At 34.1% G+C, this 23,630-nt stretch overlaps 1 pseudogene; it reads left to right on the forward strand.

Moving 5' to 3' along the window:
• LOC114263944 (receptor-like protein kinase FERONIA pseudogene) overlaps positions 1–22,038 on the forward strand; it is a 36,837-nt pseudogene extending 14,799 nt beyond the window's left edge.
• The last annotated feature ends 1,592 nt before the right edge of the window (positions 22,039–23,630 follow it).

The following is a 23,630-nucleotide window of genomic DNA, read 5'->3' on the forward strand; positions in this document are numbered from 1 at the left end:
TCATTTATGTCTTTTTAGTGGATTGTTTTGTGACTTTTTTCCGTGGCTTTTTTTATCACAATTGGAGGCGCTTCAATTGTGGTTTTTCCACGTAAAATCGTTGTGTCTATTTGTCTTGACTGTTTGATTGGGATTGTTATTTACTACTTAAAATTGATATATAATCACAAATCAATATCTAGGGGGATTTTTAGATTTTTCAGTACTTATTGCATAACACCCACATATTTGCCTAAGGTCATTACCTTAATGATGGAGTTAATCATTCTATCATATAGCAGCAAAACAGGTGTAAGCCATAGTAGTGCAATGCCTAATCAACACCCATAGCCTAGAACATTAATTGGGTCTATAAGGCATCGAAAAATCTTAACTACCAACTTTTGGTTCATTAACCATTAGCGTGTTTTTCTACAATGTTATCCAAGGGACCTTATGTTCACATCATATGTAACATTAAATATAACATTATCCAGAATAATAATATACAAAGTGCAAAATAAAATGCCAAGCAATTATTCAATTCGTTAATAAAGTAAACAAATTGTTTTTTCGAGGGCACAAATGCTAACATAATTTACTTGCTAGTTAAAGTTCTTAGGATTTCAAATCCTAGGAAGATAAAGACAAAATTTAACATAAATAGCCAAAACTAATCTTATAGCCCTAAAACCCTAGAACTCTCCATCACTTTATCGTTTCTCTCTCTCTCTCTCTCTCTCTCTCTCTAGTGTTGTCTCTACTATGTTTACTAGTGCAGCCTCAATGACATCTACCACCACCTCAATTGCATTTGCCGTCAGTGCTTCTATTATTTACACTCAAAATTGTTGTTGCTCTACCGACCTTTCAGTATCCTCTAACGTTTAGCGTTGGATGTGCTTTATTTACTTGAAACAATCATTATAATCACTGATTTGTCAAGCACCATTCTATCTCTCCGTTTGATGCATCTCACTAGTTCAGATCTAGACGTTGCTCACCTTCAATGAAATTTCTTATTCTCTATTTTATTTTATTTATCTATTTGTTCATTTGAATGTTATTAGTTGTCAGAAATTGATTGTTGCTATTTGTTTGGTACTTTTTTTAGTCTACTCTCTTTTTACCGTTTGTTGTACTCAATGAAATTTATCTGAGTAAAATTAATGAAACTGTTATAGTTAGTAAGATTTTTCTGACTTAAACTAAAAGTCGATGAAATTTCTTTGACCAAAGTCTTGTAAAATTTCACTAACGATTTTATTTTGGAGCTATAAATTTAAACTTTTTAGTCTTAAATTTGGAATCAAGGACCTGATTTTGTATTTGCTCTTAAATAGAATTTTCATAAATGTTGGAAAGTAAAATTTCAATGTGTTTTATTTTAAAAAAAAATAATAATAAAGAAATATAAAATTAGTCATTTTAAAGTCCCCAATTTGAATTTATTAGTCCTAAATTTAGAATTAGAAACCTAATTTTTTTAATTGGTTCTTAAATTTACAATTTTAGTGTGAAAACATGAAATTTCTCTCATCAAAATTTCACTATGATGTAACAACAAACCTAGTAAATTATTAATATAATTGTGAGGGCATTTTGATCCAAAATTGCTTCCGTGTTTTGTTAGAGGACCTGCACTAATACTATAAAATTATTTGTCCTTACCTGCGACAAAATGTTATCTAAGGAGCTTTAAAAAAAAAAAAAAAAAAAAACTCCATTAAAAATAGAGAAAATTGGTGATAAATTCATATTCTCACCCCTATCTATACTATATATTAAGCAAAAGGGAGTTTTTAACCCCCAAGACATGTGAGAGCTTCAATATCTCAATCTAAATTTTTAAAATTTTTTATTTAAAAAAAATCTCAGCATTTATTAATTTGGTCAAAATTCCCTGATCATCATTTATTAAATTTTTTTTCAATCCACAAGTCTTTCCACATGCTTGCATTTATTGATTTGGTCAAAATTCTCTGATCAGTATTTAAAATCCTCTCATACAAATAATTATAGATACAATCCGTGTATAGTTATTGCAGTATCCTTTTCAACTTCTCCCATATACTATAGTTAATGATAAGATTGTTAAATTATTTTTATACAAAATCTTAAAAAACATAATTTATATATTTAAAAAAATCTAAAGCAAATATAAATATCTATAATTATCCCGTGCATAGCACGGGTGATAGGCTAGTAAGTCATAAAGGACAAGGGTGGTTGTATTGGGGACATAAGGATATTTCTCGGTCAAAAGAACATTTGTTGGTCAAAAGTATATTACAACCTATCTGATAAAATTTTTATTTAAAATATTTGTTCAAATCTTTTTTTTATTTGTTCAATTTTTTAAACCTATTTGTTCAAATTTGAAATTCACCAAGCCTATTTTTTCCTATATGTTGAAATCCACCAAGTTTGTTTTTCAAATCAGTTCAATTTTTTATTTTATCTATTCAAATTCTTATATATACACAGATATATATAGAGAGACGTCCTATCTGTCAAAATCTTTTTCTATTTGTTCAAAACCCAATTCTCTCTCTCTCTCTCTTGAAACCTCTATCTATCTCTCTTTATCACAGGCCACTGGAATCTGACTCAAACTTACCACCACTGTCAAAAATCCCTCATAAAATCATCAACATAAAGAATAGAGGCGTCATATGTATTGCTTCAACTTGAGGAACAATTCCAGATCGGACTTGACCTTGTTCTTGAGATCCGAGTCCATAGCCATCGTGTTGATCATCCATATGAGAACTACTATTGCGACACAACCGTTTTGAACTAGACCAGATTTGAAATCAATGTTGTGATTGGTTAGATAGAGAAGCGGAAGAGAAAGAAGTGGAAAAAGAGGAACAAGGTAAGAGTTGTTGGAAATGGTTATAAAATTCTGGATAAAACCAGAATTTTTGTAAAACCCCATATTTTTATATAATAATAATAATAATATATATTTTTAATTTTCTTAAATAATTAGTCACAATATTTTGAATTTAATAGTCTGTATATTTTTATACTGAACATTTATTTAAAATAAAATAAAATAAAATGTTTTTTTGACTTTATATTATCACTCAATATAAATTTATGAACCTTATGATATTTTTATTCAAATTACACTGAAACCTAATATTTTATATACTAAAACCCAAAAAAAAAATATATATATATATATACATATTTAATCAGGCTCTATTGGAAGTCAATTAGACTAATTAAATTAGGTGGGATTTGAGATTAGATATAATTAACTAATTTTGTGTCAATCAAGACTTATTAAGAATATGTATTATTTAATTAAATCAATCTTAATCATAAATTAAACTATGGAAGGAAAAATAAATAAATAAATAAATAACTAAATAAATAAAAAATAATAATAAATTTATGGGTGTATATGAAGTGAGGGTGTGCTGAGAAACCCAAGTGTGTGTACTAAGAAATCTGTTTGTGTGTGCATGTGTAAGTGATGTGCTGGAAGCTTGACCAAGGTGCATGTGTGCAATGTGTCAACAAGAGAAGTGCATGTGTGTGTGTATAACTAAGGAGTTAAAGGTGTTTGGGTGAGGAATTGGTGGGTATGTGCTGTGAGAGTCCTAGAGGGAGAGAGAGAGAGAGAGAGAGAGAGAGCCGAGAATGAGAGAGAGGGAGTGAAAAATAAGAGAGTATTGAAGCCTATTCAATTTTTTTTTGCTAGAAGGAATTTCATGGGAAGCAAAAAAAAAAAAAAAAATTAAAGAAAGGAAGATCTTGAAGGCTAATAGGTAAGAAAACCCTCTCAACCTTCTCATTTTTTTTATATAATTGAAATTTTCAGATTGTATACATATGATACATTGTCTAAATTGTTTTGAATCTGCCCGCATGTTTACCCGAATTTTTAGATAATTTTATACTCAAAATTTCGAGATGATTTCTTCTACAAAGTTGTTGATAATGATGTCTAGTTTGTCCAGAAATTTTTGGAAATAATTTCTGAGCTTTCTACGAATTTATACAAATTTTTAACTAAATCTGAAACTGTGTTGAGAATAAATTGTTTTGAATCTGCCCGCATGTTTACCCGAATTTTTAGATAATTTTATACTCAAAATTTCGAGATGATTTCTTCTACAAAGTTGTTGATAATGATGTCTAGTTTGTCCAGAAATTTTTGGAAACAATTTTTGAGCTTTCTACGAATTTATACAAATTGTTTTTTACTAAATCTGAAACTGTGTCGAGAATAATCTGTCTTGAATCTGCCAGCATGTTACCCGAATTTTTAGACAATTTTATACTCAGAATTTCGAGATGATTTCTTCTACAAAGTTGTTGATAATGATGTCTAGTTTATCCAGAAAGTTTTGGAAACAATTTTCGAGCTTCCTACGAATTTATACAAATTTCTAACTGAATCTAAAACTGTGAGACAGATTTTACCATGTATTTGAAAATTTATTTAAAATTCTATACTAAGCCAAATCTGGTAATTTCTAACTAGAAGATGAAATTTGAGAAGTCTAGTTTCAAAATAAATTCTTAGATTATGGGTTTGATCTATAAATTTAAGCATGGAATTAAAATAAGGAAATGTGACAAATCTGTGTCATAAACACTCTTGGAATTTGTTTAGAATTATTTATAAGTTATTTTTGGAAAAATATTTCTGAAAAATAATCATAACATGTTTATTGAGTATCCTGCAGATTGATATGAATTTTAGAGTTGTATAAGTAATGTATTTATAATTTTATTTGCAAGATATATACTCTGGAAATTTTTCTGGACAGGATAAAATGACCACTTTAATATTATGCTAGTCTAATTTTGTAAATCAGAAATTTGTGCATGTGTGTATTTATGGTTTAATTCTTGTATCTAAGTTGTTATTTCATACCATGGTTTAAATAAATTGTTTATTTAAATTCTCTACTTTTATTTAGTATTGTGTGACACATGCAATATTTTATGATTGGAAATTTTAATGAGTTGGTATAACATTACTTGTGATAAAAAAAAAATTTGGGGCGTCACAACATGGTATCAGAGCTCTAGGTCAGAATACCTAAGGACAGTGGGTAGAGGTTTAACCTCAATTGAGGAGTAGTATCATGTGTTAGAAGGAATAGAATTATGTAACTCATAGTTTATGAGAGGGTTATGCTAATCATAGTAACTATCATTGTTTGATGCTAACTGGGTTGACGCCAAATTTGTCGGATGTAAAATCATCACTGCTCTATCTTCATTGAACCTTTCCAATTCGACAAAGTATTGCCTTAAGATGATCAATTGGTAATTTTTGAGTCATGTTTATTGTATCTTGTATGTTGTTCTCTTGAAAACCGATTGCACTCTTTTAATCCTTACAGGGTGAAGAATCTTAGGTGTTTGGTTTGAAATGTGTATGGCCAAACACAATTTCAATTCAAATATCTAGTTTGATCACCAGCTCCATAATCTTAACCCTATTTAAAGTTCAAAACTATCATGTCATCCGACTTTACCGTCTGCTCAAATTCCTTTTGAATTCTTATGCTAGTTATGCTATGGTCGTAGCCACGTCATACTCTTTCTTCTCTACTATAATTGTGTGGATCTTAGGATTAGAGCTTGAACGATTAGAAACACCTATAAGTGTAGCTTCACTGCTAGGAGGTCAAACTCGAGTAGATAACGTCTGCAAATCATGTGAACTAAGAGTCTCTAATTTACGTTTAACTTGCGACCTACGAGTCATGGAAATTTCAGACTTTGACGTTATCCTAGGAATGGACTGGTTATCAGCCCATAGAGCCATCATTGATTGCTATCGGAAGACGGTGATTGCTTACTCTCAGGATGGAACACGATTCCAATTTAAGGGGGATAGACAAGATTCCCTATCACTAACACTTGGAAATTCAAAGTGGCACAATCACCTAGTTGGGTGGCTAGCCAGCTTAGTTCTGGAAGATAAAGATCATATGGAACTAGGGTTACGAATATGCTGATGTGTTCCCAGAGGAATTACCAGGACTACCCCCAAAGCGAGAAGTAGACTTTACCATTGAACTACAACCTGGTACATCACCGATTTTAATGGCACCACATCGCCTGGCACCAACTGAATTGAGAAAGCTAAAGACATAGTTACAAGAATTATTGGACAAGGAATATATAAGGTCAAGCACGTCCCTGTGGGAAGCACCAACCTTATTTGCTAAAAAGAAAGATGGGACACTCAGGTTGTGCATTGATTATCGACAACTCAATAGTCACCATTAAGAATCGGTATCCACTACCTCGGATTGATGACCTTTTCAATCAGCTTAGAGGGGCAAAGTATTTCTCAAAGATAGACCTCAGGTCGGGGTATCACCAATTGCGTGTTCAGGAAGAAGATATTCTTAAAACTGCGTTTCAAACCTATTACAGCCACTATGAATTCGTGGTGATGCCATTCGGCCTAACCAATGCACCAGGCATGTTCATGAGCTTAATGAACAAAATATTCACACTTTACTTAGATCAAATTGTGGTAGTTTTCATAAAATATATTTTGGTGTATTTCAAGTCTGAAGGAGACCATGAATAATATTTGAGAATAGTACTTCAAACTTTGAGAGAAAACCAGCTGTATGCTAAGGCTAGTAAATGTGAGTTCTGGATGGGGGAAGTAAGGTTTTTGGATCACGTGGTATCTGACAAGGAAATATTAGTAGACCTAACTAAAGTAGAAACAGTGACAGAATGGAAGCAACCTAAGAACACATTTGAGATTCGTAGTTTCTTAGGACTCGCCGGTTACTATCGAAGATTCAAGACTTCTCAAAACTGGCCAAACCAATGACACATTTGACTCAAAAGAGGGTAAGTTTGAATGGAACGAATCTTGCGAAAAATTCATTCCAAGAACTCAAGAAAAGATTGACGAGCGCCCCTATTCTCCTAGTGCCAGAACGTGACGTTGGGTACAACGTGTATTGTGATGCTCCCAAAGAAGGTCTGGGGTGCGTATTGATGCAAAATAGCAAGGAGGTGAAATTGATAAGTTAAATCAGTTTAATTTCAAGTACTGGACCCTATGAAAGTGTAATTAAATACTCGATTCAGTTTAATAAAACTAAGGTTTAATCAATTGGGTTCGAATTGGAGTTAATTGAGTTGTGAGGATTGAGAATTTAGATTATTATGAATTACATTTATTTATGAGGTGCTCAATTGAATATGTAATTTATAGATGGAGATTTTGAGTTTGATATGAAATTGAAGGCCTTAAAGGTGAGAGAAACCAAAATTGATGAGCTCAATAAGTTTAATTTGATAATTGGAGCATTTTGGGGATTTGATTTGAAATCTGATTCAGAATGATAAATTAACCAAAATTAATTGGGCCTTTATGGAAGTCAAATTCGACCAATTAAATTATGTACGAGTCTAGAAGTTAGAGTGTTTATGGGTGTGGGTGTATTGAGAAATCCGCTGTGTGTGTGCATGTGAGTGATACGATGGAACCTCAATGAAATGTGCTAGTGTTCAGGTGCACAGGTGGTGTGGAATGGAAGATGGGAGAGGGTGTGAATGAGGTAAAACTGGAAACTAATAACATAATAGTAGAGTTCGCTCATCGGTTACCCACAACTTTTCAAAACCCAAGGACAACTTAAATTTCGGGGACGAAATTTTTGTAAGGGGGATAGATTGTAAAACCCCATATTTTTATATAATAATAATAATAATATATATTTTTAATTTTCTTAAATAATTAGTCACAATATTTTGAATTTAATAGTCTGTATATTTTTATACTGAACATTTATTTAAAATAAAATAAAATAAAATGTTTTTTTGACTTTATATTATCACTCAATATAAATTTATGAACCTTATGATATTTTTATTCAAATTACATTGAAACCTAATATTTTATATACTAAAACCCAAAAAAAAAAAAAAAATATATATATATATATATATACATATTTAATCAGGCTCTATTGGAAGTCAATTAGACTAATTAAATTAGGTGGGATTTGAGATTAGATATAATTAACTAATTTTGTGTCAATCAAGACTTATTAAGAATATGTATTATTTAATTAAATCAATCTTAATCATAAATTAAACTATGGAAGGAAAAAAAAAATAAATAAATAAATAAATAAAAAAATAATAATAAATTTATGGGTGTATATGAAGTGAGGGTGTGCTGAGAAACCCAAGTGTGTGTACTAAGAAATCTGTTTGTGTGTGCATGTGTAAGTGATGTGCTGGAAGCTTGACCAAGGTGCATGTGTGCAATGTGTCAACAAGAGAAGTGCATGTGTGTGTGTATAACTAAGGAGTTAAAGGTGTTTGGGTGAGGAATTGGTGGGTATGTGCTGTGAGAGTCCTAGAGGGAGAGAGAGAGAGAGAGAGAGAGAGAGCCGAGAATGAGAGAGAGGGAGTGAAAAATAAGAGAGTATTGAAGCCTATTCAATTTTTTTTTGCTAGAAGGAATTTCATGGGAAGCAAAAAAAAAAAAAAAAATTAAAGAAAGGAAGATCTTGAAGGCTAATAGGTAAGAAAACCCTCTCAACCTTCTCATTTTTTTTATATAATTGAAATTTTCAGATTGTATACATATGATACATTGTCTAAATTGTTTTGAATCTGCCCGCATGTTTACCCGAATTTTTAGATAATTTTATACTCAAAATTTCGAGATGATTTCTTCTACAAAGTTGTTGATAATGATGTCTAGTTTGTCCAGAAATTTTTGGAAATAATTTCTGAGCTTTCTACGAATTTATAAAAATTTTTAACTAAATCTGAAACTGTGTTGAGAATAAATTGTTTTGAATCTGCCCGCATGTTTACCCGAATTTTTAGATAATTTTATACTCAAAATTTCGAGATGATTTCTTCTACAAAGTTGTTGATAATGATGTCTAGTTTGTCCAGAAATTTTTGGAAACAATTTTTGAGCTTTCTACGAATTTATAAAAAATTTTTTTTACTAAATCTGAAACTGTGTCGAGAATAATCTGTCTTGAATCTGCCAGCATGTTACCCGAATTTTTAGACAATTTTATACTCAGAATTTCGAGATGATTTCTTCTACAAAGTTGTTGATAATGATGTCTAGTTTATCCAGAAAGTTTTGGAAACAATTTTCGAGCTTCCTACGAATTTATACAAATTTCTAACTGAATCTAAAACTGTGAGACAGATTTTACCATGTATTTGAAAATTTATTTAAAATTCTATACTAAGCCAAATCTGGTAATTTCTAACTAGAAGATGAAATTTGAGAAGTCTAGTTTCAAAATAAATTCTTAGATTATGGGTTTGATCTATAAATTTAAGCATGGAATTAAAATAAGGAAATGTGACAAATCTGTGTCATAAACACTCTTGGAATTTGTTTAGAATTATTTATAAGTTATTTTTGGAAAAATATTTCTGAAAAATAATCATAACATGTTTATTGAGTATCCTGCAGATTGATATGAATTTTAGAGTTGTATAAATAATGTATTTATAATTTTATTTGCAAGATATATACTCTGGAAATTTTTCTGGACAGGATAAAATGACCACTTTAATATTATGCTAGTCTAATTTTGTAAATCAGAAATTTGTGCATGTGTGTATTTATGGTTTAATTCTTGTATCTAAGTTGTTATTTCATACCATGGTTTAAATAAATTGTTTATTTAAATTCTCTACTTTTATTTAGTATTGTGTGACACATGCAATATTTTATGATTGGAAATTTTAATGAGTTGGTATAACATTACTTGTAATAAAAAAAAAAATTGGAATTATTTGTGATTAATATCAAAATTAACTGAAATGATTAACGACATATACAAAGTTAACAATTGACGGTTAATACCAGTTGTTCGGGGTGAGTATTGGTTTAAAGACTGTACGGAATTAAGGGTTGACAGTTAACACCGGTTGTTCAGGGTGAGCCCTGGTTTTGAGAATTCTCACGTAAATTGTGTTGCGAAACTCTAAGATGGCACGGGACTTATTTGACCCCTTTTCGGTATTCGGTTTTGGAATAAGGGTGGATGTGCAGGTGGCACACAGGGAGGTTACTTACCCCTGGCAGACCGTTTCCTTAGGGCAGACCACGGATGCCACTACTTGGGTATATAACTCCGGACGTGGGCATCCCTGGTAGTTACGGTTGGTAACACTTAAATATTTGACCAAGGGAGGGTTTCAAATTAACCGTTGCCATGCTTAGTGGTTGGTAAGTTAAATCTCTTTGGTGAGATTTCGAGTGTCACCTAATTTATAAAAATTACTGAAATTATTCTAATGGTTGTAATTTCTGTGTATAATTATATTGTTATCTCATGTTTAGAATATTATTATTTTTCTCTTAAAAAGAATGGTAGGTTGGTTACGTTTTCTTACTGTGTTGCAAAACTCATGGCATATATTTTTGTTGCCCTGGCGTTTTATGCCAGGTTTTAGCGAGGAAATAATTGAAGCTGAAATGGAGTTGACGCTAACGTAGAGCCTTGGCTGAGTTGAAATCATAGCAAAAGTCGAATAACTTTATTATCCTATATATTAGCTATTAAGGACCTTATAATTTCATTGCTGTTGTATTTGGATAATGTTAAGTTTTTATTTAATATTATTTGAACCTTTGGTTATGTACGAGAGTTGGAATGCCCTATTAAGATGTTAACTTTTTAGTTTATTAAGTCATTTTGTTTATTTAATTTCCCTTGATGTTTAAAAAAAAAAAAAAAAAAAATTGGGGCGTCACAATTTTTTCCTAAGTTCGATCTATTTTTTAGGTGGGCCCCGAGTGTCAATTTACTCGGGTCAAAGTGGTAACGCGTTCTATGCCGCGTTGTGATTCACGTGGTATATTTGGTTGATCAAAACCATTACCGAGTGAATGGGAAATTGAAGCCAAAGTGTGCTCCATGGAAATGGAGTTTTTGGTGGAAATTCCTTAAGGTTGTAAATTGGCTTGTCCTACATTGATTTGGTGGGAAGTTTTGAAAGGGTTTATAAGGCTTAGGGTGAGATACTTGGGGTGTGCCCCAAGGGGTACCCAAGTGTTTTAGAGGGAGAGGTTATGGGCAAAATGGGCTAGACCCATTGGACCCAAAAATCACCACGCGCGCGCCGCCGCCGCCGTCCGTCCGGGCGGGCTGGGCCTGGGCGCGGGTGTGTGGTGTGCTTCTAATCTTTTTGGGCCAAAAACATTTGAATTTAATTTTATTTTTTATTAAAATAAAATTCAAATTAAATTGGTTTGGATTTTTTGTTCATCCAAACAAGGCCCTTCCCGTTTTCAAACAGAAATAAACTGTTTTGGAATTAGTGCACATCCAAACAGGGCCCTTCCCGTAATTGCTATCTGTTTGAATTGTTGAATCTGTTTGAAATTCAAAACCCAACAGGTATCATACCTGTTCAATTCAAAACCAAGAGCCACATACCTGTTCAATTCAAAACCAAGAGCCACCTTCACATCTATAAATAGGACCACCCTCATTTGATGTTTTCCATTCAGAAATTTCGTATTTCACTTCTGCTATTTATATTCTTCATCTTGCCGCATTTTATTTCCGAAAGAAAGAGTGTAAACACTTAGTGTGTTCGTAAGGCAAACAATTAGTAGTGCTGCTATTGTTTGTGGTAGATCATTTCATCCTGGGAGATAGACGTCCGAATTCTGAAAGCACCGTGGAGAGGGCGAATCTGTCTTAAGGACACAGTGTCAAACACTGGACTTGATCAGAAAATAATTCGAAGAAATTAAATCAAGTAAGTTATTTAATTTATTTTCAGTGTTGTTTTTATTTATTTTAATCAGATTTTATTTTTGTTTTTGTAACAAAATAAAATCTGTTTTTATTTATTTATTTTTATTTCGAGTTTGATTTTTGTAATCAAACAAATTCTCTCATTTTCTTTATTTCTTTAAATTCTATTTGTTGTTGTGTACACAATAGAATTAAATCTTTTAAATACAGTGAAGATTGTCCTACAATCTTAAGACAGATTCCTTTTTGGGTATCTTCATTGTATTTAATTTTCTGTGTTTTCAAATTAATATTCTGGTTGGAAAAATAAATAGTGATTTATGCTATTTGACAGATAGTAGTAATATACTGTCTCTTTTCTTTGACAACAACTAGTAGTACGATACTGGTGTCATTAACAATTCAGAATATTATTTGGTATTACAGAAAATTCTTGTGATATTTTATTTTTCTAGTTTTAGTAACAAGGAAAATAAAATTATTTTGTTGTTATAATTTATTTTCTGGTTTTAGTAACTAGAAAATTAATTTGTGATTTAATTTTTTCTGATTTTTGTAATCAGAGATTATGGCTACTACAACTGAAACTGCATCTGGCAGTGGTACTCCTATTGTTACACCTACATCGGTCCCTATCCAGAACCATGTTCATGTACCAATCAATCATGGAGAAAAATCGGAAAAATTTAAAGGTACCGAGTTTAAGAGATGGCAGCAGAAGATGCTGTTCTATCTTACAACTCTTAATTTGGCCCGGTTTCTCCATGAAGAGGCTCCAGCACTTAAAGAGGGTGAAAGTGATCGGCAAGTTGTTGCCGCTGTAGATGCTTGGAAACATTCAGATTTCCTGTGCAAAAACTACATCCTAAATGGCCTTGACAATATGCTGTATAATGTATGCAGTCCTCTGAAAACAGCAAAAGAATTGTGGGATTCTTTGGAGAAGAAATACAAGACAGAAGATGCCGGCACGAAGAAATTTGTCGTCGGTAAATTTCTGGACTTTGTTATGGTAGACTCCCAAACAGTAATATCTCAAGTTCAAAGTTTTCAAATAATTTTGCATGATATTCATTCAGAAGGTATGTCTCTTAGCGAGTCATTCCAAGTCGCTGCTTTAGTGGAAAAGTTACCACCGGCTTGGAAAGATTTCAAAAATTATTTAAAACATAAACGCAAAGAGATGACTATGGATGAATTGATTGTAAGATTAAGAATTGAAGAAGATAACCGAAAGGCTGAAAAGAGGAATGGGAAAAATCCCATTAAGTCCAAGGCAAATGTGGTTGAACAAGTTCATAAACCACATAACAAAAAGAGAAAGTTTACTGGAGATGGTCCTAAACAAGGCGATAGTAGCAAGAAGTTCAAAGGAAAATGCTATAACTGTGGCAAAACTGGACATCGAGCTTCTGACTGCCGCCGCCCTAAGAAGAATCATGGAAGTACAAGTAAGAAGACCACCAATCAGGCCAATGTAACAGAATTGGATTACATCTCTGACGGAGTGAATGACATCAACCTCTCTGCTGTGGTGTCTGAGGCTAACTTGGTTGGAAATCCCAAAGAGTGGTGGGTTGACACTGGAGCAACTCGTCACATATGTGCGGACAAGAAGATGTTCACTACCTACAATGAGGCAGCAAATGGTGAACAACTTTTCATGGGAAATTCTTCTACTTCTACTGTTGCTGGACAAGGGAAAGTAATCTTGAAGATGACATCAGGGAAAGAACTGACCCTCAACAACGTACTGCATGTACCTGACATCCGGAAGAATTTAGTTTCTGCGTCTTTGTTAAGTAAAAATGGTTTTAGGCTTGTATTTGAGTCTGATAAATTTGTATTAACAAAGAGTGGTATGTATGTTGGTAAGGGATACATGAGTGATGGTCTCTTTAAGTTGAATGTAATGACAGTTGTACCGAAAGTTGCTATGAATAAGAATAACACATCTTTTGTTTATATTCTTGAGTCAAATTTATGGCATGGTAGATTAGGACATGTGAATTTTGATGCTTTGCGTAGATTAATTGGTTTAGATTATATACCAAAGTTTGAAATTAATCCTAATCATAAATGTGAAATTTGTGTAGAAGCGAAACTAACTAAGGCTCCATTTAAATCGGTTGAAAGAAAAACCGAACCTCTAGAATTAATTCATACTGATGTATGTGATTTAAAATTTATTCAAACTAGAGGTGGCAAAAAGTATTTCATAACATTTATCGATGATTGCACAAGATATTGTTATGTTTATTTATTTAGAAGTAAAGATGAAGCCTTAGAAATGTTTAAACTCTACAAAACAGAAGTTGAAAATCAACTTGGTAAAACCATTAAAATGGTTAGAAGTGATAGGGGTGGTGAATATGATGCACCATTAAATGAATTTTGTGCACAACATGACATTATTCACCAAACTACAGCCCCTTATTCTCCACAGCAAAATGGAATTGCTGAAAGGAAGAATAGAACTCTCAAAGAAATGATGAATGCCATGTTACTAAGTTCAGGCTTACCACAGAACTTGTGGGGGGAAGCAATATTGTCTGCTAATTATGTTCTTAATAGAATACCCCACAAGAAAACCAACAGCACTCCTTATGAATTGTGGAAAGGTCGACCGCCTTCCTACAAATACTTAAAAGTGTGGGGGTGTTTGGCAAAAGTTGAAGTTCCTATTCCTAAAAAGACTAAGATTGGACCAAAAACAATAGACTGTGTGTTTATTGGTTATGCTCAGAATAGTAGTGCATATCAGTTTCTGACTTATAAATCAGAAATACCTGATATAAATGTGAACACTATTATAGAGTCAAGGAATGCTGTGTTTTTTGAACATGTCTTTCCTTACAAGAAAGGACAGGAATTAAGTTCACAGAAAAGAACTTATGATTGTACACAAAGTCAAGAGACTAATGACAATCAAACACAAGAGACTAATAATAGTCTGGACCAACAGGATTTAACTAATGATGAACCAAGACGGAGTAAAAGAGCAAAAACATCAAAATCCTTTGGTCCAGATTTTCTGACATACTTGTTAGAAAATGAACCTCAAAGCTTTAAGGCAGCAATGACAGGTCCTGAAGCACCTTTGTGGAAAGAGGCTGTTAATAATGAAATTGAATCCATTATGCAAAATCATACTTGGGAATTGGTGGATCTTCCACCAGGTTCTAAACCTCTTGGATATAAATGGATATTCAAGAGAAAAATGAAAGCAGATGGTTCAATTGACAAGTATAAAGCAAGACTTGTTGTTAAAGGTTACAGACAAAAGGAAGGTCTGGACTATTTTGACACATATTCCCCTGTGACAAGAATAACATCCATTCGCATGCTTATTTCTATAGCAGCGTTGTTTAATTTAGAAATACATCAAATGGATGTTAAGACAGCTTTCTTAAATGGTGATCTAAATGAAGAGATCTATATGGAACAACCCGAAGGGTTTGTAGTATCAGGGCAAGAAAAGAAAGTTTGTCGACTTGTAAAATCCCTTTATGGATTAAAACAAGCACCTAAGCAATGGCATGAAAAAATTTGATCATGCAATGGTTACTAATGGGTTTAAGATAAACGAATGTGACAAATGCGTCTATGTTAAAAACACTGACCAAGGACATGTCATAGTTTGTCTTTATGTGGATGACATGCTTATCATCGGAAGCAGTCAAAACATGATCAAATCAACTAAGCAGATGCTTAACAAAAGATTTGATATGAAAGATATGGGGGTCGCAGATGTTATATTAGGAATGAAAATTACTAAAACATCTGACGGATATGCATTATCTCAATCTCATTATATTGAGAAAATCCTTGATAAATTTATCAAGGATGATTTGAATTTAGCTAGAACACCTGTAGACATCAGTCTTTCTTTATCAAAAAATAAAGGTGATGCAGTGTCCCAGTTAAAATACTCCCAAATCATTGGAAGCCTAATGTACCTAATGAATTGTACTCGTCCTGATATAGCTTATGCTATCAGTAAATTGAGTAGGTACACTAGTAACCCTGGAGAAGACCATTGGAAAGCGATCATTCGAGTTCTTAGATAGCTAAGATTTACTCGTGATCATGGTTTGAACTTTACTCGATATCCAGCAGTACTCGAAGGTTATTGTGATGCCAATTGGATATCGGATACTAAAGATTCAAAATCCACTAGTGGATATGTCTTTACTCTAGGCGGCGCTGCTGTTTCTTGGAAGTCCACGAAACAAACTTGCATTGCACGATCCACAATGGAATCCGAGTTCATTGCTTTAGACAAAGCAGGTGAAGAAGCAGAATGGCTTCGTCACTTCTTAGAAGACATTCCAATGTGGCCAAAACCTGTGCCAGCTATTTGCATTCATTGTGATAGTCAATCTGCAATAGGCAGGGCACAGAATCACATGTATAACGGTAAGTCACGACATATACGTCGTCGACATAATACCGTAAGGCAATTGTTGTCAAATGGAATAATCTCAATAGATTATATAAAATCTAAAGAGAATATTGCGGATCCGTTAACAAAAGGTTTGACAAAAGAGCTAGTGTATAGTTCATCGAAGGGGATGGGATTAAAGCCTATTACATAAGAGTCGTCATAATGGTAACCCTACTTATATGACTGGAGATCCCAAGAACTAAGTTCAAAGGGACACCTAAGTTATGTATGGCTCGCCAGAAATCACCAAGGGATTAACATTCCTACCCATTCCTATGGTGAGAGTGATATCTGCAACATATGTTGTCTGCAGGGGTGTAAGGATAAGCTTTGCTTTTAATGATTACTTATATCTTGATTAAGGCATAAAATCAAGATGAGTATAAGAAGATACTCACAATAAGAATCACCTATATAAGTGTTGAACTGGGGCCGGTTCTATGAGAATGAAGAGGCTAAATTCTCTAGAAACACTTATGAAAACCAGGTGCGTTCAAGGCCAAAATGAACACAACAGTGAGAACCACGATGTGTTAGAAGATATTTTGTGTGAAATCTATTGTCTTGGCTTACACAAACGGCTGAACAATTCAAGGCATCGCGTCCATTGGTTAGCCAGTAAGTCCGATAGGTTATCACTAGGGAAGGTTCAAAGCCGAAAACTACCTATCCTGATGCAAGATATTTTCGACTTATACTCTTTCGTTAAAATCTGCATATTGTTGCATTTCCGTTGTCATCAAATTCCATTCATGTGGGGGATTGTTGGAAATGGTTATAAAATTCTGGATAAAACCAGAATTTTTTCCTAAGTTCGGTCTATTTTTTAGGTGGGCCCCGAGTGTCGATTTACTCGGGTCAAAGTGGTAACGCGTTCTATGCCGCGTTGTGATTCACGTGGTATATTTGGTTGATCAAAACCATTACCGAGTGAATGGGAAATTGAAGCCAAAGTGTGCTCCATGGAAATGGAGTTTTTGGTAGAAATTCCTTAAGGTTGTAAATTGGCTTGTCCCACATTGATTTGGTGGGAAGTTTTGAAAGGGTTTATAAGGCTTAGGGTGAGATACTTGGGGTGTGCCCCAAGGGGTACCCAAGTGTTTTAGAGGGAGAGGTTATGGGCAAAATGGGCTAGACCCATTGGACCCAAAAATCACCACACGCGCGCCGCCGCCGCCGTCCGTCCGGGCGGGCTGGGCTGGGCCTGGGCGCGGGTGTGTGGTGTGCTTCTAATCTTTTTGGGCCAAAAACATTTGAATTTAATTTTATTTTTTATTAAAATAAAATTCAAATTAAATTGGTTTGGATTTTTTGTTCATCCAAACAAGGCCCTTCCCGTTTTCAAACAGAAATAAACTGTTTTGGAATTAGTGCACATCCAAACAGGGCCCTTCCCGTAATTGCTATCTGTTTGAATTGTTGAATCTGTTTGAAATTCAAAACCCAACAGGTATCATACCTGTTCAATTCAAAACCAAGAGCCACATACCTGTTCAATTCAAAACCAAGAGCCACCTTCACATCTATAAATAGGACCACCCTCATTTGATGTTTTCCATTCAGAAATTTCGTATTTCACTTCTGCTATTTATATTCTTCATCTTGCCGCATTTTATTTCCGAAAGAAAGAGTGTAAACACTTAGTGTGTTCGTAAGGCAAACAATTAGTAGTGCTGCTATTGTTTGTGGTAGATCATTTCATCCTGGGAGATAGACGTCCGAATTCTGAAAGCACCGTGGAGAGGGCGAATCTGTCTTAAGGACACAGTGTCAAACACTGGACTTGATCAGAAAATAATTCGAAGAAATTAAATCAAGTAAGTTATTTAATTTATTTTCAGTGTTGTTTTTATTTATTTTAATCAGATTTTATTTTTGTTTTTGTAACAAAATAAAATCTGTTTTTATTTATTTATTTTTATTTCGAGTTTGATTTTTGTAATCAAACAAATTCTCTCATTTTCTTTATTTCTTTAAATTCTATTTGTTGTTGTGTACACAATAGAATTAAATCTTTTAAATACAGTAAAGATTGTCCTACAAGAGTTTGCAAGCTGAATCACCCTAAGAGCGAGTTCAAACAAGTTCTTCGTCGTAGTCGCTGGACCGATGAGTCAGAGGAGAGAGAGAGAGAATTGGCAATGAACACTAAAGAACAGATTGAACAGATAGTCACTTGAATGAGACAGTCCTTATGGACTTAATAGTGTAGCGTGTGGACTTTTACAAGAAAGGAATATAAAATTGGATTTATAAATCCAACGCCCTTAAAAATATATACTTTTAGTTTAGACCTTACACGGTTAATATAGCTCATATTATTAATAGAAAGGTAGACATGTTTCTCAAGACAAAAATCCTAACGTAATTGACATGGAGCAAGGATTCTCTACAGTGATTTTTCCCTAAAGTTTCCTAGAGTGCAACATTGTGTGGTTGAGATTTACTGGCAAGTCACATCAATTTTTCTGATGTGACTTGCCAGTAAATCTCAATCACACAATATAGCACTCTAGGAAATTTTAGGGAAATTTCACTCTAGAGGATCCTTGGTGATTGACATGAAACAATCATTTCATAAACAAACAAACAAACAAAAAAATTAAAAAGAAAAAGACAGAAGGTGCATAAAAAAAAAAAATTGTCCCATAAGTTAATTTATTTGAATTCATTTTTTTTAAAAAAATTTAAATTCACATTTGTGGCTGAATTTTAAAATCCAAAACCTTTCATTTTCAAAAGAAAAATGGAAAATATTAAAAAGGGGTAATTATGCACCAGTGAAATTAAAATAAAAAAAATACATATTCATGAAAAATAAATTATAATTATAATTATTAATATATATAAAGCGTTTCTCATTGATTTGTAATTATTATTTTTTTTTAAAATTCTATTGATTTGATATTTTCTTTATTAAAAAGGAAAATTTGTGTGAGTTATTCAATGAGTAAACAGTCATTTTAGGTATAAATTCAACATTTAAATATCTAATATGTTTTAGTCAAACCAAGGATCTTTCTTGTTCCTATACCATGTCAACAACCAACTCCACACAATTATGTTTGACTTTTAGATTTGTGAACGGAAAAGAGAAATGAAATAGATTTTTTTTTTTTTTTTTTTTTTAACAAATCCAATTTCAAACAGAATTTCTCAACAGTTCCTTTCAAGTGAAGCTGAGGATCACAACTCCAGACTTTAATCCTTCTATGTTTTTTCATTCAAAATTAAACAAATAATATACCGACAAATTTTATTTCCAAATCATGATAAAACATTATTAGCAGTCACATTTTTAAGACTCCATCCTTCTATAAATAAAATAAAAAATTTTGATTGCTAGCCAAGTTTTACCAAAATGTGAAAATAAAATTTGTCTGTACACTATATGTTTAATTTTGAACTAAAAGTAGGATTAAACACCCATTAAAAGTCTAAACAAGTGAACTATTTCAAAAAGTTATATATTCATTGGTAGGTAAGACATCATGCATTTTCCATGCCATGACATCTCATAAATTACTGGACCTGAAGTGTCCCTTGAGAGATGAGCTCTATATTTTTTCATTTCAAATCTTTGATGAAGAAGAAATATATATATATATATATATATATGTACAGAAGTATTCTTTAGTTAATATACTAAGATGAAAATTCTATGATCTTATCCTATAGAATTCCCAAACAAAAAAACAAGATCTACCATATGACTAGGGGGAGCTCATCTAACTTGCCCCACGTTGAAGCTGCCTGCTCTCACACGTTTGCTGCAAAATATAAAAATTAAGGAAAAAGATTGAGAGCTCTAATGGGTGAGCTCTAAAGGAGTACCCTGTGATGTGATGTCTTGTGCTAGCTTTCTCTTCTTTTTTTTGCTTTGTCACATCACTAGAGCTCAAATTAGAGCTCTAGATTTAGAGCTTTGTATAATTTCCCAAAAATTAAACACTAAACTGAGAAAATTTTCGAATGCCAGAAAATTTCGTCAATGGTTCCAGAGTCTCAATCAGTTCAAGTGCTTAAATTATGTTTAGAAGGAGTAGATTGAGAGGTGTACCTAGTTGGATCCATGGTTTCAAATTCGCAAAAACCTATTTAATTATTCAGTAGTCAAGCAACCATATATTGTGCAGAGAGCTTCCAAAAAACTCAACAACACCAAAGTTGATGATGATTATGTAAATTGAGGACAAGAATACAAATAAATAAAATTAGTGAAAAAACGACAATCACACAAGACACCAAAGAATTACGCCGTTCGGCTGAACCTACATCCACGGACAATCTCACAAGTAACAGTTTTCAGTATCAAACAAAACAAGTGCTCATAGAGGTCCAATGGTCTTTCTCTCAATCTCCCTCTACTCAAATATGAGTATAAAAATACTCCCAAATTATTGCCTTGTTTTCTTCTTGCAAATTGCTTTGGAGGAGTGAGTTCTATCCAGAAGACTTCTTTCATTTGGTATTAGAATTTATTGGCTAAATTAAGATAACTATTAAACTGTTGAATATTGATTGATAGGTAAGTGAAGCTTGAGGATTTGTATCTAATATTGCTCTGGGAAAATTATGACCCTGTTTGGTACAGTTTACTAAATTAATTATATTTTTTTTTAATATTAAAAGAAAAGTTATCATCCAAGCGTCTCAACCATCCATTACACCTGAAATCTTTTCCTCAACAGCTATTCCACTTCCAAGATTGGGTTGGGTCAGCCCCATGTAGGTGATCCCAAGCCCATGTTAAGAAAAATAAAAAATAAAAAATAAAAGAAGAAGGTAGTAGTCCTTTCATTTTTTCACCTGCTAAAATGAAGTAGTAGTCCTTTCATTGCTCTGATTGAATGGTCTATTGAACTTGGATCTTTGTGAAATTTGACAGAAAAATTATTTGATACTCCTGACATGTTAGGTGTTCGTGGTTTTCACCGGTCAAATACGAGTATAAAAATACTCCCAAATTATTGCCTCTTCACTCCTTTTGTCACGGAAGTCAATGGAGAAATAGTAAGGTTATTGACTCTGGAATTACAGCCCAGCCAAGCATTGTTGACCTGAGGAGGAACCCAATTTGAGTCTTCCATTTCTTCGTTTTGTGATCCCCATGTCTTCTCTCATCCCTTCACTCTTATCTTCCTTCATCGTCTCATTCTATCGATTGATTGCCAGTCCAAATCCTGTGTGCTAAGCACATATTCCATCATGTATCAATCCAAGGAATCGTGCCGTTGCTTTTCACTCGTAGATTCAATTGGCAACCAACAACTTCGATAATGCTTTGGTCATTGGGAAAGGCGGATTTGGTAAGGTGTTTAAAGGATTCATTAACGGTGGAGCTACCACTGTCGCCATTAAGCGATCGAATGCAGAGTCCAAACAAGGGGCAGCAGAGTTTTGGACTGAGATCAAGACGCTTTCCAATCTCCGGCACAGACATCTCGTGACTCTGATTGGCTACTCTAATGATTGCGAGGAGATGATACTTGTTTACGAATACATGGTCAATGGGACGCTTGTTGATCATCTCTACAAAAATAGTAGGAAAGGGAATGGGAATGAAATTTATCGGCTTACATGGGAGGATAGGCTCGAGATTTGTATTAGTGCCGCCCAAGGATTGGACTACCTTCATACGAATACTGAGCAAGCTGTCATACATAGAGACGTGAAGAGCACAAACATTCTATTGGACGAGAATTGGGTAGCTAAGATTTCAGATTTGGGTTGTCGAAAATGGTAAACAGAAGCCATTCACAAACCCATGTTAGTACAGATGTTAAAGGCACATTTGGTTATTTAGATCCAGCGTATTTCTTGACCCGCACTACGCCAAAATAGGGCATTAACGGCGGTTTTTTTAACGGCGGTAACGAAAACCGCCGTTAAAGGTACTATTAACGGCGGTAACGAAAACCGCCGTTAATACCGCCGTTAATTTATCATTAACGGCGGTTTCGTTACCGCCGTTAAAAAAACGGCCACTAAAGTGTCTTTAACGACGGTAATGAAACCCTTTATTAACGGCGGTAACAAAACCGCCGCTAATGCCAGCCTTTAACGGCGGTAACAAAACCGCCGCTAATGCCCAATCATTACCGCCGTTAATGACGGCGGTCTTTGCCGGCGGAGCTCCGGCGAAACTTCGGCGTGCTCCGGCGAAACTCCGGTGAGCTCCGGCGAAACCATCTATAATAAAGTAAAAGTAATGTTTAAATATTTATTTAGGGAATATATTTCATGAAGAGTGGCTATGGCAGAGTGGTTGGTGTGGGTGGATGAGAGGTCTTGGGTTCAAAACTTGGGGAATGCAAGAAGAAAGAATTACTTTTTGAAAAAATCTGAACCTGTTTACGGCGGTAAAAAACCGCCGTTTTTGGTCCTATATTACCGCCGTTTTTGGTCGACTTTTAACGACGGTAATTTACCTTTTTACGACGGTTGTACTTTTTCCGACACGTGCATAAACGGCGGTAACGAAATCGCCATTAATACCGCCGTTAAAGGTTTTAACGGTGGTTTTACAACCTTTAACGGCGGTAAAAAACCGCCGCTAAAGCCCAATTTTGGCGTAGTGCCGTAGACTAACCAAGAAATCGGATGTGTATGCCTTTAGTGTGGTTCTATTTGAAGTTTTATGTGCGAGGCCACCGGTGGATACAAGTGTTGAGGAGGACCAAATGGGTCTAGCTCGATGGGCAAAAAGATGCATGAAAAAAGGAACCCTTGACCAGATCATTGATCCCTCTATAAGAGGGCAAATATCACCAAGCTGTCTAAAGGTGTTCACAGAAGTTGCTAACAAATGTTTACGTAATCGTCCAGAAGGAAGGCCCACAATGACTGAAGTGGCGGGGAGCCTCAAGCTTGGATTGGCATCACAAGGCAATATCCATATACCTCAACACAAGGGAATAATAACCAATGTGTTTTTTACTACTGCACATGTAGTGGCTAAAGGTATTGATATTGGGTGGAGGAAGTGGAAGAACTGGGGTCCTAAGAATGGGGTGTCAAGGCAGTTGTGGAGGGATCTGGTTGAGGATGGTGTCATTCAATCATTCCGTCGTTTCTCTCTGGAGGAGATTCGAGTAGTCACAAATAATTTTCATGAGCTTCTGGTGATTGGGCAGTCTGTTGACACCAAAGTGTATAGAGGCCATATCAACCACGGGAATATTGTGTTGGCAATTAAAAGATGGAAAGAAGGAACATCAAGAGAGAGGAACTTGGACCAATTTAGGGTTGAGCTCCAAGTGCACTCCTATCTCCATCACCCCCACATTGTTTCTTTAATTGGATACTGCATCGATAAGCATGAAGTGATTGTTGTGTATGAGTATAGGGTCCATGGGCCTCTCTCCAATCACCTCAATGAAACCAACACGTATACACTAAACTGGGAAAAGCGACTTGAGATTTGCATTGGTGTT

This window comes from Camellia sinensis, chromosome 11 (assembly GCF_055761805.1).
Source record: "Camellia sinensis isolate YWXY chromosome 11, ASM5576180v1, whole genome shotgun sequence".
Taxonomy (NCBI): domain Eukaryota; kingdom Viridiplantae; phylum Streptophyta; class Magnoliopsida; order Ericales; family Theaceae; genus Camellia; species Camellia sinensis.